Genomic DNA, 18,871 nt, shown 5'->3' with positions numbered 1-18,871 from the left:
TATAGACTGAATAGATGTTTGGATGGTGCTGGAAAAACCGTCACAAGAGCCGTGGAGTTGGGGTTCAGCCCAATGGAATACCTGAAGTGAAAGTGGATGTCCTGAAGATGAATGAGAAGAGGGTGGGAATGAGGAAACATAGCAAAGGCAGGCAAACATCATCTTTTTCTACAATATGTTTTATTCCGGGGGATAACTTACCAAACTTAAAGAAACTGCTTAGGAAACTTTCGGTTATTAGTTTATCCATACCATTTGGGAAATAAATTATTGATATTTCAGAAATTATTTTAAGGAGGTCATAATTAAATAATAATGGGCATACTTGTAAATTAGTCTTTTTAATTGCCTTTATAAATTTCTGTTTTTCTTAAAAGAAATACCAGTCGTGAGCCTAATTTTAATGTATTTATAGCTTTTTAAAAAATTGAAATCTAGTTGATTTACAATGTGTTAATTTCTGCTGTAGAGGAAAGTGATTCAGTTATACACATATATACATTCTTTTTTATATTCTTTTCCATTATGGTTTATCACAAGATATTGAATATAGTTCCCTGTGCTATACAGTAGGACCTTGTTGTTTATCCATTCTGTATATAATAGTTTGCATCTGCTAATCCCACACTCCCAATCCATCCCTCCCCCACCCCACCCCATCCCCCCTTGGCAACCACAAGTCTGTTCTCTATGTCTGTGATTCTGTTTCTGTTTTGTAGATAAGTTTATTTGTGTCATATTTTAGATTCCACATGTATATATAGCTTTTATTTCTACTGTTTTATTATTTACATGACAACTATACCTATTGCCTTAGAGAACAAAAATGTCAAATGTTGTAAACAGTAAATGGAAAATATATTGAACTTTTGTTGAAACTAATAAATTAAACCATTTTCATAATAGTTCTCCTTTGGAAACACTTCTTTATTTTAAATTGGCACCACACTGAATTAGCACCTTTGCTTTTCTCAAAGACCCTGCAAAACAAACCCCAATAATTTTAGCATGTCTGTATGCAATAGGCTGCATGATATTATATCATTATCTGCATCTTATATATTAAGATATAGGCATTCACATCAGACCTATGATCACACCAAGAATCAAAACTAAAGGACTTCAGAAAGATGTCTATCTTCAACTCCAATGTCATGGCCTTTACCCTCAGGGCACCCACATGTACACAATCATATATTCAATAAGAGTTCTATTAAAATAAATGGAAAATTACAGGTAATGTTTGGAGGTAATTTAGAATTTTCAAAATGCCATTTGAGGAAATTTTCAGTTCTTTGCTGAATAGAACAATCTAACCTATTTTAATGAACTGAATGAAAATTTCTAATAACTTGTTCATGTTATGGAATAAAAGCATTTGTGTTAAATCCCAGAGTGTGAGAGTGAACCAATTTAGTCAGATGTCTGATTTTACATGCCACACTATGATCCAGGTGCTAAAACGCTCTGGAGTAGAGCTTGGTCAGGCACTATAGCTCTTCTATTCATTAGACCTCTTACACCGTTTCTCAGTAGCTGCCCTGCAACAGTATGAGTCATTAGCACGAGTCCAAAATTGTGTGAAAAGAGATCTATGCTTTTGTCCTGTGGAAAGTCTTTTCAGTACAATCAAATTTGCTTCACGGTGTAATTTCACAGCTTGTGCGGTAGTCACTGACAGCTCACAGCACTGTTGTTATTCAAGGCTAAGCAGATGAGAGAGACATAAATGACTAATAACATGCAGGAAGTTATGTCTTCAAAGTAGCAGCCTAATTGTGCATCTTCACTTAGTGAATGGTTCAAAACGAATTAAAATTTCCTGACCACTGGAGGCAAAAGCAATGCCAGGCGGATCAGTTATATCAAATTCTTGTAGGGTGGAAATTTCCTTAATAAAATGTCACAGAAGGAAAGAAAATAGTGTGAGTAATACAAATGGACTAGAATGTAAAATCAAATATCAAACCCAGTAGTAAGCAAATAAATATAAACTTAAACAATAATACATATAGTTTAACTTTTCCTAAAATCTGGCAAAAATAAAAGACTAAGATTTAGTGTTGGTAAAAGTGTAGGAAGTGGATCATCTCATATATTGTAAGTTAACTGCAAATTTCTCAATATATATGTTTTTATTTTAAAAATTATAATATGAAAGATATTGTATATCTGCTTCACTGGCTCCACTTCAGTTATCCAAAGGGAATAGGTAATTATAAAAGATACACATATATTTTAACCATGATGTAATACTGTTTTAAAGCAGTTGTAAAAATGTTGTGACTGGAAATAAATGTTGTAACATTCAAAGGACAGAATTGACTTCTTATGGAGTAAATTTCTATAAATGTTAACACAGGCATTACGTCTGTAACCACCAATATAATCAGGATACAGAATAATTCCATCATCCCCAAAGCTGCCTTATGCTATATCCTTTATATTCACTTCTTCCCTCCACCCCGAACCTCTGGCAACTACTGTGTTTTCCATCACCATAATTTTGTCTTTTCCAGTATGTCATATAACTAAAGCATTGAGTAAGTAATCTTTTGAGACATGTTTCTTTCACTCAGCATAATGCCTACGGAATTTATCCAAGTTAATGTGTATATCAAAAACTTGTTCTTTTTTACTGCTGAGCCTTATGACATTGTTTAGATGTGCCACAGTTCGTTAATCTATTCACTTATTGAAAACCATTTGCACTATTTCCAGTTAGGGGCAATTATGAACAAAGCTGCTATAAACTTTGTGTGTGCTTTTGTGTGGACATAAATTTTCATATCTGTAGCGCAGATACTCAACTGAGATTCCTGGGTCTTAAAGTAAGTGCAGGTTTAATTTTGAAGAAACTGCCAAACAATTTTCCAAAATTGCTGTACCACTTTGAATTCCAACCAGCAGTATGTAAGAGATCCAGTTCCGCACATCGTGAGCACTTGGTATTGTTAGAATGTTTTTTATTCCGATAGTCTAATAGGTGTGTAGTGGGAGCACATAGTGTTTTTAATTATTGTTTGCCTGATGGCTAATGATGTTGAACATATTTTCATGGTCTCATTTGACATCCTGATCTCCTCTTGGTAATGTGTCTGTTCATATCTTTTTACCCTTTGTTTTGCTGAGTTATTTGTTATCTTATTGTTCTTTTAAAGGGTGCTTTGTATATTCTAGATACTCAGATATGTGATTTGCAAATATTTTCTCCCAGTATGTAGCTTGTCCCTTTTATTTATTAGCAGTGTCTTTCCGAGAACAAAAGATTTTAATTTTGCTGAAGTCCAATTTATCCTTTTTAATGGAGGATGTTTCTGGCACCATGTATAGATTTTTAATAAAAAATTTTATGGCATAATTTTGTGAAAGGCTGAAACAACCTCAAATGTCTAGCAGAAAAAGATTGGTAAAGTATAATACCCATATATGATAAGATCATACACCACCATTATAAACCACAATTTAAAATAATATTTAGAAATACAGAAAATGCTCATTATATATTAAGTGAAAAACCAGTGTCTGCAAAAGTTTTATATGGTATGTCACCTTTTAAAATCATATATAATTGCATACATATGTGTGTATTTGTATGTGTGTGTGTGTGCAAGTAGTATATATTTGTGGAGAACTATGTACTAAATATTAATGATTCTCTAAGTATTGAGAATAACTACTTTAATATTTTTCTGAATTTTCTTTTTTTACAAAGAAAATGTATTAGTTAAAATTAGCAAACAAAATTACTTTTATAGAAAATGAATATTTCATGAATCCATATTTGTACTTCAAGAAATCCACACTTTAAAATATATTTGAATGTAGAATCATTCTAGTCATTACAAATTTGTTTAAACTTCATGCTTTATTTGACACATTTTACACGTTCACTGTTAGATGCATGTATCCTAGAATCATTTTAAATGTAGAACAGACATGATCTACCCATTTTTGTGTATGATTAATATTTCCAATATTCTTAGGATTAATATAACACATAACTTTAAAATTTACAATGAAATATTTCCTGTTATCACATGTATAAATTTTCCTGCAAATATATTTTTCTATGTAGAGCAGAGTAATACTTGATGAAAACAAAATAACTGAAATTTTTCAAATTTTTAATTAGTAAACTAAAGGATCACATCTATTTTTTACCTAACATGCATATTAGTCATATATTATTTTTGATCCAGTCTCACTTGAGGTTAGATAGTTTAGAAAGACACTTTTAAAAATACTGCTTAAACTGACAGAACTTGAGTAATGAAGTTATAACTAACAAATACTTTCTTGTTCTTAAGCTTCTCATTTCTTTTGTGAAATGTTTAAGACAATTAATTTAAACTACTTCTTACTTTCTCCCCTCATGTTCTACACTGATTTTAGCAGTTGTTTTAGTTCAAATGCATGTATGCAGTCTCAGCCCCAAGAAAACTAGCATGTAAATATACCCTCTAATCTAAACAGTTGTCCTGGCCACACCAATCGTGTAATTATCATAGTAGCCACTAGGGGGAAGAGTGACAAAGTACTGCAGCTGAGATAACCCTGAGATGCCTTATTCTAGATGAGGTTCTAGTACACAGTGATTTCTGTCTCAGTGTCCTGTTGCCTTCCAACTATAAATCATTGAGATCCACAAAATAAAACTCTCTTACAGAACGTCTTATACTGCTTAAGTGGCTCTGTTCCCTTACATGTAAATAATACAGCAGGGCTTCTCTATTGCAGTTTAGAAGCTAGATGCAAGAAAATACTCTTGTATCCTCCCAAATTTTCATGTTCTGAAAGTTATTATCTATCTGTAGGTATCAGACTTCCCTGCCTAACTCTAAATCTAAAACATATTTTTTTCTTTAAGTTTCTTAAGCATTTGTGAAAAGAAAAAAGCTGTACTCAGAGGCTTAAATTAATTGAGAAACAGAATCAGTGAATTAATAAAAATATGTATTAAATATCAGTTCTGTGCATAATGATTTAAATATTTAATTTCATTAAAAACCTTACAGAGTATATAAAATTTCTGTGATTTAGATGAGAAAATATAAGGGCAAAACTTGCCTAAGCTTACACAGATGTTGTAAATGTCAAGAATTAATGTCTTTTGTTGAAGATGTGCCATTTGGACTGGAATAAGGACCAGCAGAGTTATATAGTTATAGAATAGATTCTTACAAAAACTCTGCTAAGTAGATATATTTAGTCAAATTCTCAAAGTACATAAATTATCTCTTATGAAAGCATTTGGAATTTTGTTGAATTTTTTAGGTTGATAGAAATCCTTTGTTAAAAGACTACATATTGAGTGTTTAAAAATATTGGATTGGCCAAAAAGTTCGTAACATCTTATGGAAAATCAGAAGAAATTTTTGGCCAACCCCAATACTTACTATTGTATTAATACTGTATAAAATATAAGCACTGTTTACAAAATATTTAGAGACTAATTTTAAAACAGTATTTTTGTCAAGGTATTTGATAGATAATAAAAGGCCAGCATAAGGAGATAGCTGAAAAGTTTAACAAATTCCAGAGATATTTGTCCATAATTTATTTAATTGATGCTTATAAGAAATGACATTTATTCTTACAGAAAGCAGGAGGAAAGCACAGTAACAGGAGAAATTAGAAGATGCTTTAGGAGAACAGAATATTTATGAAACAATATTGAAGGAGGATGAAGGAGGAGAGGAGGAATCTGGATGAATTAGAAGGATAAGACACCTTAGCGATTTTTGAAGTGGAGAATGGTTGAAGTTGTATAATCTCATCATGAGAATAATAAGCAGCTTCTCCTCCCCAGAGTGTTCATTTGAAGTGAGGAAAATTGTGGGTGGGTGAAATTTTGTCAAGAAATGTTTTCCAATTTAGAAGCCCATGGAGAAAGTGGCATTATTTGGTAATAAATGTGGTATTGGTATTTATTCTGCATTGCACAGATATTTATTGAGCACATTTCATGTGCAAATATTGGTGAACTATACACACTCTCTGCTCTCGTGGGTTCCATAAAAGAATGTCAGAATAGAACTCCAAGAATACTCAAGACCTACTTTTTATTCATTTATTTTAAATTCAGGTGTCAGCTGAAGTCACACTGCCCTCTAGGATTTAGATGGGCTCAGGTACTCTCACTTAGATCATGTGGGTAATCCAGAGCCTTTCCTAAAAGCGTTGTCACTTCCTAAGGGGGTTCGTCTTCTGGGGTTTGAAGTTTCAGTTTTTGGTGAACTAACTCCCTTTCGCAGGCATTTCTTACTCATCTGGTTATTATATTTTCTTAGTTACCTCACTGAGCCAGACCAGAAACTCAACCGGATCCTTGATTTTTATTCTCGGAAATACTTACACAAGGCATTTGTACATGTGGCAGATTATCTGAGGTTTTAGGAAGCTGGAGAACATTTACCAAGCAGCAATGCAAACAATGTAAACATGAAACTTAAACAACCTTTTCCTAAAAAGTCTATTTACCATCTTGACCAAATTTCCCCTTAGATTCCGCCTCTTGCCTTGTTGCTATGTGATATCACTCTCTCTTCCTCCTTTCCTCCTCTCATCTTTATCCTTCCTTCATCTTCCCTTTCCTTCCTTCCTTTCAAATTCTATTGATCTTTCTGAATGTCTTTGTTTCCCAGGTCTCCTAACAGAGCTGCTCTGGGTATAGTGTGAGGAATAATGACAAGGAGCCGTGATTATTGTTATTTCCTGGTTTTATCAGAGGGCCCAGCAAGGCTATAAATATAGCCAGTGATTGGCTTCCCTAGTGTCGCAGTGGTTGAGAGTCTGCCTGCCGATGCAGGGGACACGGGTTCGCGCCACGGTCTGGGAAGATCCCACATGCCGCGGAGCGACTGGGCCCGTGAGCCATGGCCACTGAGCCTGTGCGTCCAGAGCCTGTGCTCCGCAACGGGAGAGGCCACAACAGTGAGAGGCCCATGTACCGCAAAAAAAAAAAAAGAAAAAATGTATATATATAGCCAGTGATGATTATCTTTCCTTCTCTTGAACTCATAACATATTTTCCGCAGTACTACCCTTGACATTTTATATTGGGTTATTCAATAGAGAGACCACCCTTCTGATATTTCACTAGTTTGTGTGGTGGTCAGGGTCCCAGTAAGAAACAAATGGCGTCTTCCCAAGTTGTTGATTCATCTGGAACATTTCAATTCATTCTTATTTTATATTGATTGATATTAAAATTCTTAATAATGGCCCACAAGACCTGGGATAATCTTTAACAACTGAAGCTTCTTAAACTTTGGCTTTCTAGTGTTTAGAAAATACTAAGTTGTTTTGTTTTCTTCCCACCCCACTCTTCTGGGTATTCACTAAAGCCATTCCCTTTGGTTTAACCATTATCATCATGATTATTTTAAAACTGTGGTAAAATACACAGGACATAAAATTTAGCATCTGAATCATTTTTAAGTATAAAGTTCAGTAGTGTTTGATATATTAGAATGTTGTGCAAAAACTCTCCAGAACTTTTTCATCTTGTAGAACTGAAACTCTGTACCAATTAAAGAACAAGTCCTCTTTCCCCACTTGCTCCCAGCCACTGGCAACCACCATTCTACTCTCTGTTTCTATAAATTTAACTATCCTAGATGCCTCATATAAGTGGAATCATATAGTATTTGTCTTTTTGTGACTGCCTTATTACATTTAGCATAATGTCGTCAAGATTCATCCATGTTGTAGTATGTGTCCACATTTCTTTTTAAGGCTGAATGATAATCCATTGTATGTACATGTCGTAATTTGTTTATCCATTGTCCATGGGCCCTTGGGTTTATCCCACTTTTTGGCTCTTCTGAATAATGCTGCCATGAATATGGGTGTACAAAAAATTCTTCCAGACCCTACTTTCAATTCTTTTGAATACTCTTTTGGATACCCAGAAGTGGAATTTCTGGATCATATGGTAGTTCTATTTTTAATTTTTTGAGGAACTGTCATACGATGTTCCATAGTGGCTGCACCGTTCTACGTTGCCTCCAACAGTGCGCAAGAGTCCCGATTTCTCCATATCCTTGCCAACGTATCATCATGCTTTTTGCACTGCTCTTCTATCTCTTTATATCCATTTAACTATTAACACCTTAGAAAAGAATTGATGATCTGATCTAAGGATGTTGCTCACTCTGCTCAATTTATGTCCATTACGATGTCTTATTTGTTATGTGCATAGCATTTATAATTTGTTCCAAGTATATAATTATTGGATCCTTTTCATTTTTGTTGTCTGTTTTTCCCAGCAGACTATTAACTCCATGAACATGTGAAGTTGGAACTGTATTATTTTGCCTTTTGCCACTCTCTGAGACACGGTCATTCTCAATAGATGTATTAATAAATACTATTTATGTTTATTCATCATAGTACATAGAACCTCGAAGACCATAATTTAAGTCAGGATTTTTGATAAATACATTGTAGTGAGCTAAGCATTTTATTACGATTATGTAATCTCTACAACATTGAAATTTATGCATTTTACTCCTACTTTATTGTTGAAGAAACTGAGCTTCTAAATATCCAGGCAGATGGGCAGTCAGTAGCAAAACTGATGTTAAGAAAAAGGTCTACTTGACCAAGGTCAAAAAGTTAGTTCATGGTCCTTGAGGGATAAAAATTTAACTTTATCTGATTCTAATCCCGTGCACTTTCTCAGTGTCATACTAGCAAAATAATTTCCCAGCAAGGTACATTTCTACATCCTCTACAGAGTCATCTTTTCTACAATAGATTCACCATTTAAGTTACATTTTCCCTAACAGGCATGTTCATCTCAGCACTGCTGTAAATAACTATCATGATACTAAGTGACTTGTGCCTGCATACATAAATATCATACAAATGTAAAATTCTGCTTAGCTTCCCTTTGAAACTGTACACTTAATTACTATAATATTTGTTAACTGGTTAAGAAAAGTTAACATTAGATGGATCTATTGCTTAGGGAAAAAACTAGAATGATCTGATTTGGACTAATGAATACTACAGAAAAACTAAAACAATTAAACAAATATGTTACTGCTTTTGTATAATTTCATTTGAATTTATATCTTTATCAAAAGCATTTCCAGTTTTTATGCTATTAAAAAGAGTTAATATATAAAGCACCTGTGGAATATAATTAATGATATAATACATAATTCATGAATAAGGAAATCTTTGTTTCTCTAATCATACTCATGAACTGACTACATGACAATCATTTGACAGAATGATGTAAAAAGCACAATAGAATGTTAATCTCATAAATTTTAACAAGTTTTAAGAGTAAAACCTTAGAATTTCAAGGGATGCATCATGATTTCCTTCATATATATGTGTAGATATATAATTACTGCAGTATATATCTTGCATGTTTGTGTATATATCATAATATTATATTTCTAAATAGAGTACATTGTCAATAAATATTATATATGTTATATATTATTTGTTAATATAGGCTTCTGTATTATATATTCATATGAAATTTAAATATGTATCTATATCATATATGTGTATATATATATAACCCTGCATTAATAAAATATTTTCCTTCAACACAATTAGATAAATATATCAATCTGTATGGTTCAAAATAGGTACATTCAACTTTTTCATGAGAGAAGTCTTTTTTAGGGCATTATATGACTTAAATGACTCAGAGCCTGGGCTAAGTATATTGATATTTCTCCCACATGGTATTCCTATAACCAATTCTATTTTTTCACATGGGCATTTTTTACATGACTCTTTACCATGAAAATGAGAAGGATATACTTAAGAAAAGAAAGTGGTCGTCTGAGATTGCCAAGTAGAATGTAGACCCGCAACAAAGCACTTAACTCTGTAACTCTCCAGGGATTTTACTGCTTGAAGGCTGTGGTAATGGCATGCAAATTTCACTGCCTCTGACATTTCTCACTTGAGAATTAACATGTATAAAACTCAATTTTTTTGTTATATGAAAGAAATAATATTCTCTCCCCCCTACTACTATACTAGCTTTCCATCCTGGCTTTACCCTTACCAGTAATGTTAAGTTTATATTGCATTTTATGAAGAAAAGATTAGTATTTTTGAAGAAAACTTTCATTGACATATAATAAGAATGCAGAAAAGTGTACACATCTTAAATATGTTGAATCATTCATATTTTTGATATGTGAATCTGCATACATTTAAATGTTTTACTCAGTTTTTTACATTGTCAGATACTTTTAAAATAGAAAAATGATAGAAACACTAAAAAATGATATTATAAAACAAACTTATTAATCATGAAAGCCACATTCCACATAACAAGGCTACCACATATTCTTATTTCAGTTGCTATAAGTAAGGAAACAAAATTTTTATAGATGAGAAGGTGGATTCCATCTTGTGGTTAATAGAGGTATAATCTCTATTGTTGTGAGAATACATTAAATCTCTTAAAAATATACAATTTTGCAAGGACTTTCTGAAGCTTTTCTTTAACAATGATGTTGATGGAAATAATAATATGAGTTAGCATTTATGCATGCTTACTGTGTGCCCGGAAGACTTCAATGCCTTCTGCATATATTAAGTCATCTATTCCAGTAGCAAACTTATGTTCTAGTTATTGACACCAACGTGACTGCATTAGTTGGTACATGGAGAAATCTGGTTACAACCTAATTCCAGAGACATTCTCTTTTACCCACAGCATTATACTGTCTCCTGGGGCATTGAGGAGTCAGTTCTACCTGACAGCTATAATTTTTGATATTTTAATTAAAATCTTAGAAGAGTCACCAACATTTTGGATTGTGCTTCTAATGTTTTGGTCATTTCTTTTAATTTTTCATATGTGTGTATATGTAATATATATATATATGTTATATATTATATATAACAATATTTTAAATAATAATATATATGACAATATGTTTGTAAACATATACACACATAATGTGTAATATTAGATTTTAGAGCCAGTTGTGATTACTTTAGAGATTTTCTAACTAGTCACCTCATTCTATAAATGGTAACATGAGATCCAAAGTGGCAAGTACCTCAAACTGAGTTACCAGGCAGAGTCAGGAGTAAGACTGATGTCTTGATATCAGATCCAGAACCTTCTGTTACAGTGACCACTAAGTCCTTGTGATTCATAGTACAACATATTTATTTATATGTGATATATAATATCAAGGAACACTTTGGATCCACATTGAAAATTCCCTAAGGAACATGGCAGCTGCTCAGATATAATTTCATTACTTTGGCAAAACACAGGTTCTATTGTAGATAAATTTAGTCAAATTTGTATATCAAACGGTAAACCATTGTGCACGATAATGAAGTTAGAACTTCCTTGAAATCCTTGGGTTATTTTTTTCTTAAAATTTTGTATTGAATAATATCTTTGGCAACTGTAAACCTTGAACCATTTAAATATTCCTTTATCACATTAGAGTTGAGGGCCAGAAAAAAAAGGCATAGTGCTTTTAGTCATACTGTATAAGGACCTAAAGTAACATTAAAAAACCACTTGGTAGAGTATATATGTTAATGCCTACCAAGTGGTTTTTTAATGTTACTTTAGGTCCTTACAGTATGACTAAATGCACTATGCCTTTTTTTTTCTGGCTCTCCAATAAAGATGTTTAAAAAAAAAAAGAACACTTGGGCTAAAATTGTTGTTATATTATGCATATGAGACACAACTGGATTAATTAAATGAAGTAAAGCATGCAATAAATATCCTCTGAGTTTACTGGAATACTAAAACTAATGCTAATTTTCACAAACTGAAAAGTAAACATGCCTGCATTGTATTACCTCAAGTGATAATTAATATTAGACAGCTTGAGTAATTCTTAGCATTAAGCTATAAAAAAACTTTGATTAGTGAAACCTCACAGAGTTGCAAAGCAACGAATTTTTAACTTTGAAAAATGAAGAAGTAAAAGAATTTAGGGTGCATTAATACAATTTAAATACTATAAGTAAGTTTTATCAATGTTGTGTTAACTGAGAACTTGGTGAGAGCAAGATGTGTACCTGTTTTGTTCACTAATCTATTGCAAATTCTGGAATTGTATTAGCATATAGGAGCTACTTGAGTAATATTTGTAGAATAAACGAATAAATAAACTTAGCTCCTGTCATATCAATATTTTTTAAAATGGATTCTGATGAATATTTGACAATTTATGTAAGAGATATTTTCCCCTGAAACTTTAAAATATAAAATGTTATATTGGATGCTTAACACATATAGTGGAAACAAAAATACCTCAGGAGTGAAATGTTAGGAAATTAGATGAACATGTTAATGTAATGTGGGCATAAAACTGATTTTCTAAAAAATAGAAAAATACAACTTGCTCATAGATATGTGAAAGTATCTAAAATTTCAAGAATAATGGAAGAAACTGAGTATATATAAAAGAGAACAATCTATGATATAGAGTTAATATTAAAAAGGGCAATAAAGTTGTACACAAGTGAAATTATAGGAAAGAAAGACTATCAAATGACTTTGCTGTAATTTTCACAGGTTTCTGGAGAGACTTTTGTTACTATATCAAAATATAGGCCAGCATTTTCATATTTACTATGGGCTTGAGAACTGAAATATGGCCCTATTTTGCTCATAAAGTAATTTACATTATTGTAATATATGCTTTGTACAAAACAACGATTTTTATTTGAATAATTTTTTTATTTTTGCTTTTTTTCAGTATTTGTTTTTCTTACGTATTATAGACCAACATAAAACCAATAGGAATTATGAAACAGTAACAGTCCCTTTATTCCCAAAACTAATCTCAAAAACTGATGGAAATGAGCAAAGGAAGAAAAATAGAAAAGCATGATGAATTAGCTTAGGAAACAAGCAAAAAATGAATTTCAAATGGCTCACAATTATAGGAATGACAGCAGATAAATTGACAAAGAGCCCAAATGAAGAATGACATTGAGACAATTTATAAATTTCCTTCCTAAGAAATACAGTAGAAAATAGCTAGAAGAAGTCTTAGAAGAACCTACTGACCCAAGAAAGGGAGGAGTGAGAGCTGGAGTCAAGAAAAGGCAATAAGCAAGATGGGCATTGGCCCCTCAACTGGAGGCTGTTTTCCCAGCTGCAGACCAATAACGGTTGGAATGAGCAGAGCCAGAGGTTACAGAAGTACTAAACAGAAAGTCTGCATGCTATTATGACCATATTAGAAATGTTTTAGACAATGTCATTTCATGAGTTGTAATGGATATGCTACCTCTTCCAAATTCTTGATTCCATATTTCCATACATTTAAAAAAAATTGGAGTAATACTTTAAAATGAAATAACGTTATTTACAACAGAACACATTCCTATTTTAAAAATAACACATTATGTGGTGTTTATCCAATTTTAAATTTAATTTTGTCAAAAATACATGTAGACTAAAAGCACAAATAGTACCATGAGGCTTCTAAGAGGAAAACACATTCCTTACCCTGCCTTTTATTCCCTAGAGTTAACTTATAATTATTCAGGCTATTTCTTATAATACTTTTTTGTGTGTGCTTTTAAGTCTCTCTCTTATTTTTTAAATTTTGGATATTATCCATTGATTTTTTCCACTAAAAAGATTTAAAACTTTTACACTTTCCAACCTTCACTTTTTTTTTTTTGGTGCTCCTGCTAACATAATTATATCAGCTTTTGCTTAAATCAATAATTATATTGCATTTTCTCCTCTGGGTTGTCAGTTTACTTGTTGACCTTCCTGGAGTTAATAACTACCTTGTTCTCTCTTTTGTTTAGTTTTCTATATGTCCATAATTAATTCATCCTAAAACACTCCTATGGAATATAAAAAAACCTTTATTTAATGGTCAAAGAGGTAAGATAATTTACTTGCTCAGCATTACTTTTTCCTTGACTGTAAGTAGTGGCTGAAGCTGGCTCGAACCAGCTCTTGAGAACCGATTGTGCAAATCTCTTCCCAAATCAGAGGTCAGTGATGTCACATTTTCAGCCCTGGTTAGGAGTGTTTATGCCACAGAAATCAGCAAATGCTACAAAATGGGGTTTATATTTATTTACTTTTCTTGAAAGTTGGCCGACATTCACCAGCACACAACTGGATATAACTTTCTGGAATCCCTCCACTCTCAAAGTGTGAACTCTTAACACCTGCTACAGAAATGACATTTTAGCATTTTCTATCACCATCATCCAGGAAATACTTCTGCCTGTCTCCTGTCTTTGACCTTCTGTTTTCTGAACTCCCTATCTTGCTTTTTCTTAGTTCATTCTCTTATTTTGATTAAAAATATCTCCCAGTTACAGCCCAAGAAGTCACGGAAAATATGTAAATACTTTATGTTTTTATTTTACTTTTCGATTATTTCCTAAATTTTACCTTTCAATCTTTCAAACTTTAAATGGTATTATGTTTTTGATTTCCAACGATATTTCTCTAATTGTTGAATATATATTTCTTATTGTATCATTTTATCTCATCGTTTTTAATCTCTCTGAAGATAGCAATTATTGTTTAATTTTAATATTATGCTTTTGTCATGTCCTCTACATTGTTCTCTTTCTTCAAAATTACTTTTATACCTTCCTTTGGCATCTTTCATTTCAAAGGATCTCCTCATATGCCTGGTGAATCTGATTTGTACTCAATGGTGATACCCTAAAAAAAAGATGAAAATTGTTCATGTATCAGGAATTAAGTGGGGGTAACACACCATTAAAAGATGTATTAGGCAGCTCATGCTGCCATAAAAAGTTGCTGTAAACTGGGTGACTTAAACAACAGGGATTTATTTTCTCACAGTTCTGGAAGCTAGAATTTCAAGATCAAGGCTCCAGCTGATTGGATTTCTGGTTTCTCACAGTTCTGGAAGCTTGAAGTTCAAGATCAAGGCTCCAGCTGATTGGATTTCGGGTGAGACCTTTCTTCTTTACTTGCTGATGACCACCTACTTGTTATATTCTGACATGGCCTTTCCTCAGTGCATGGATGTGGAGAGAGCAAGCACTCTTTGTCTCTTTCTTATAAGGACACTAATCCTATAGGATCAAGGTCTTACCTTTATGACTTAATTTAACCTTAATTATTTCCTTAGAGGCCCCATCTCCAAATATAGCCACACAGGGAGTTGGGGCTTCGATATATGTATTTTGATGAAACACATAGTCTCCAACAGAGGATCAGGCATCAGTGAGATTTTATTTGGAGATTTCTAAACGCCTTAAAAATTTTTTTTTTATTGGAGTATAGTTGATTTACAATGTTATGTTAGTTTCTGCTGTAGAGCAAAGTGAATCAGTTATACATGTACATATATCCACACTTTTTTAGATTATTTTCCCATATAGGTCATTACAGAGTACTGAGTAGAGTTCCCCGTGCTATACAGTAGGTCCTTATTAGTCACCTGTTTTACATATGGTAGTGTGTATATGTCAATCCCAATCTCTCAGTTTATCCTTCCCCCACTTTCCCCCCTGGTAACCATAAATTTGGTTTTTTACATCTGTGACTCTATTTCTGTTTTGTATATAAGTTCATGTGCACCTTTTTTTTTTTTAAGATTTCACATATAAGCAATAGCACATGATATTTATCTTTCTCTGCCTGACTTACTCCACTCAGTAAGACAATCTCTAGGTCCATCCATGTTGCTGCAAATGGCATTATTTCGTTCTTTTTTATGGCAGAGTAATATTCCATTGTATATATGTACCTCATCTTCTTTATCCATTGCTCTGTCAATGGACATTTGGGTTGCTTCCATGCCTTGGTTATTGTAAATAATGCTGCAATGAACACCAGGGTGCATGTATCTTTTAGAATTATGGTTTTCTCTGGATATATGCCCAGGAGTGGGATTGCTGGATCGCATGGTAGCTCTGTTTTTAGTTTTTTAAGGAACCTCCATACCGTGTGAGGTGATACCTCATTGTAGTTTTGATTTGCATTTCTCTAATAATTAGTGATGTTGAGCATCTTTTCATGTGCTTCTTCACCACCTTAGACACCTTTTCTTTTTAAAAGGATTTGGTTTCTTTTGACAGTTTTCTCAGAGAGCATTATTTAATCTAACTGAGATGAATATATGCTTGGTTATCAGTTTTTTAGGGGATTGGGCCAGTGAGTGGCAGTAGGAGTAACCCTTATAGTTCAGTGTGTTGAAAATCTTAAGATGATAGAGTATTTATTTTAGAGGAAAATTTATTTCTGTAACTAATAGTGAGGTATTTTTTGTTGTTTAGGAAATTAACACTCTAACTTCTGATTAAGTATTAACATGTAAATCATATCAGGAATATGATATTGATAATTGCATTATTAAGTACCTGTCTGAATACAATATGATTACATGTGTTTAAATCTGTTTAAAGTCTCAGCCAAATACTTCTATTGTATTTTTGTAGGTTACTGTTAGAAATTAAAATTTTTAATTTGTAACTTTGAAAAAATAGATAATATTTTAATGTTAAAAATATCATGATAGATGTTCAGAATATGCTTTATACTTTTTTCATGAATGAATACTGAATATGACTTTGTTAGTCTAAAGGAAGTTAAGAGTGAATCTGTGAAGGAATGATCACTATGTTTCTTGAACCTTAGCATCAAATATTTTATTTAGCAGATGTCAAATGTAGCTGAAAGTGTATGCACAATAGCAATTATCTGTGAAGTGTTTATATCATGTGAAGTGTACATAGGAAAAAAACAAGTATTCAATATGCTGCAAGCCAACTAAATTTGACGAACATTATGATAAAAAGGAAGGTGAATCATCGACAAAAGAAAGCAACAGTGTACTATTAACCTGAATGAATTATTACATATATTAATGTTAAAAGTTAAGTAATTGAATAAATTAAGTCTTAAGAAACAAAGCAAATGCTTAAGAAACCTATCACTTATCTAAAGGAAAGTAATCAATTTAGAAGATATTTCAATGAATGCCAACAAAAAATTTTGGATGGCCTAATAAGGGATATAATGGATGGATCTTAGTATCAATTTGAATTACTTTGGAGAATGTTCTTAAAAAGATATTGGGCCCAGGCTTTCCTGGTGGCGCAGTGAGAGTCCACCTGCCGATGCAGGAGACACGGGTTCGTGCCCCGGTCCGGGAAGATCCCACATGCCGCAGAGCGGCTGGGCCCGTGAGCCATGGCCGCTGAGCCTGCGCGTCCGGAGCTTGTGCTCCGCGACGGGAGAGGCCACAACAGTGAGAGGCCCGCGTACCGCAAAAAAAAAAAAAAAAAAAAAAAAAGATATTGGGCCCTATAGGAAGAAATGCATACATAGTACATTATTAAGCTATTTACACAGAAATAGGTAGGAAAAGGAATCTAAATCTTGGTGTAATGGTATTCAAATACCTGAGACAGGTATTTTGAGTTTTTGGTCACAAACATAGCTACTGTAGGCATTACTCTTCCTTCTCAAATCACTTTGAAAGCCTGAGAAGATATACTTTAGGATTTGTACCTCATTCATAAACATACATTGTCAGTGGATGGAAAAAGTCAACAATATTGTAAATTTCCAAAATTAATATCTAAAGGGAAGAATAAAATAATTACAGAAGGGAATGGTTATACCTTATGATCATACACAAGTTCATACTTTTGCTCCTTTAGTCTTCTAAGTAGAACATCATTTCTACACGTGACTCTAGTCTGTATTTTGTTGTTCTGCCTTGATCACCATTGTGAGGTAAATTCTACATATTTGGTTTTCTGATATGATAGTGCAAGGTAAAATTTTCTTTCATTTTGAGATGAACTTAATTGATTTTAATTGAACTGCAGTCAGTAATACCAAAGCAATAGCACATTAGTGACTAAAACTCCAGTTAAGCATATTTTAGGGATCAGTTAACTTAGGTTAACTTAAGTACTAGATATTTTAGGCAATGAGACACACATAGTAAATAGATTCAAAGGAAGTCAAAACATGACAAGCTAAATTAGGAATCCCAATTTCAAAGACTTAGATGTAATTAAATAAAACTTTAAAATGTCACAAAATAGAAAAACATCTTTATGCTAGAAAGTGATATTTATTACCTAATTGATCTTTCTTTAATTTCTTCTTTGGAAAGCCCAATTTGAATGTTGTCTCCAACTCTACACATTCTTGAACTATTAAAAAATCACACAACAGTAACAAAAAACTTGCTCTCTTATTTACCTCATTCTCCTCCAACATCTTTTATTCTCAAATGAAAGATATGTATTATCCCCTTTCTCTTCAAACTTTGATTTTACTCACTTTAGGGGGGAAAAGAAGCTTTTACTGGATACTTTTGCCCTCAGCTTTATGTCAAAATTCTTCAAATCTATTGCCTTTATTTTATGTAATCTACTTATCATAAGTAATCAGACTTTTATCCCTTCAGAGACTCCACTCTTACTTCACACTTGAATTACTGCTGTGGTCTAATGAAGGAATTTTAGTAAATTCTTCTTGATTAATCCCCAATACCGTAAGATTGTATATCCTAAAACCTTCCAAGTTTCCTTTGCCTCATATATTTTATAGAAACCCTACCATTATTCAAGAGCCTGTACAATCATTGTATCTTCCACAAAGACTTTCCAGGCTAATTAATCCTACAGAGATCTCTCCATTCACAGAAACTGATAGCACTTTAAATATTTTTGTCTTGTGTCCCTTGTTATGTACTTAGTCATATGACTTTTGTCCTTTTCTTAAATTTTTTTTTAAATTTTTGGCTGTGTTGGGTCTTCGTTGCTGGGCGCAGCCTTTCTCTGGTTGCAGCGAGCGGGGGCTACTCTTCGTTGCAGTGCGCGGGCTTCTCATTGCGGTGGCTTCTCTTGTTGCGGAGCACGGCCTCTA

The 18,871-nt window shown here is 32.9% G+C and overlaps 1 long non-coding RNA gene across 1 annotated transcript in view; it reads left to right on the top strand.

Moving 5' to 3' along the window:
• Positions 1–14,924, top strand: part of LOC307185787 — an 84,088-nt gene extending 69,164 nt beyond the window's left edge. The window contains exon 3 of the long non-coding RNA XR_013828174.1: positions 14,819–14,924. This is a non-coding gene — a long non-coding RNA (uncharacterized lncRNA). The remainder of the gene's footprint in view (positions 1–14,818) is intronic.
• Positions 14,925–18,871: the final 3,947 nt, after the last annotated feature.

This window comes from Stenella coeruleoalba (assembly GCF_951394435.1).
Source record: "Stenella coeruleoalba genome assembly, chromosome: 4".
Lineage (NCBI taxonomy): Eukaryota > Metazoa > Chordata > Mammalia > Artiodactyla > Delphinidae > Stenella > Stenella coeruleoalba.
Note: the sequence above shows the minus strand (reverse complement) of the source record. Positions and strands in the feature narration are given on the sequence as shown.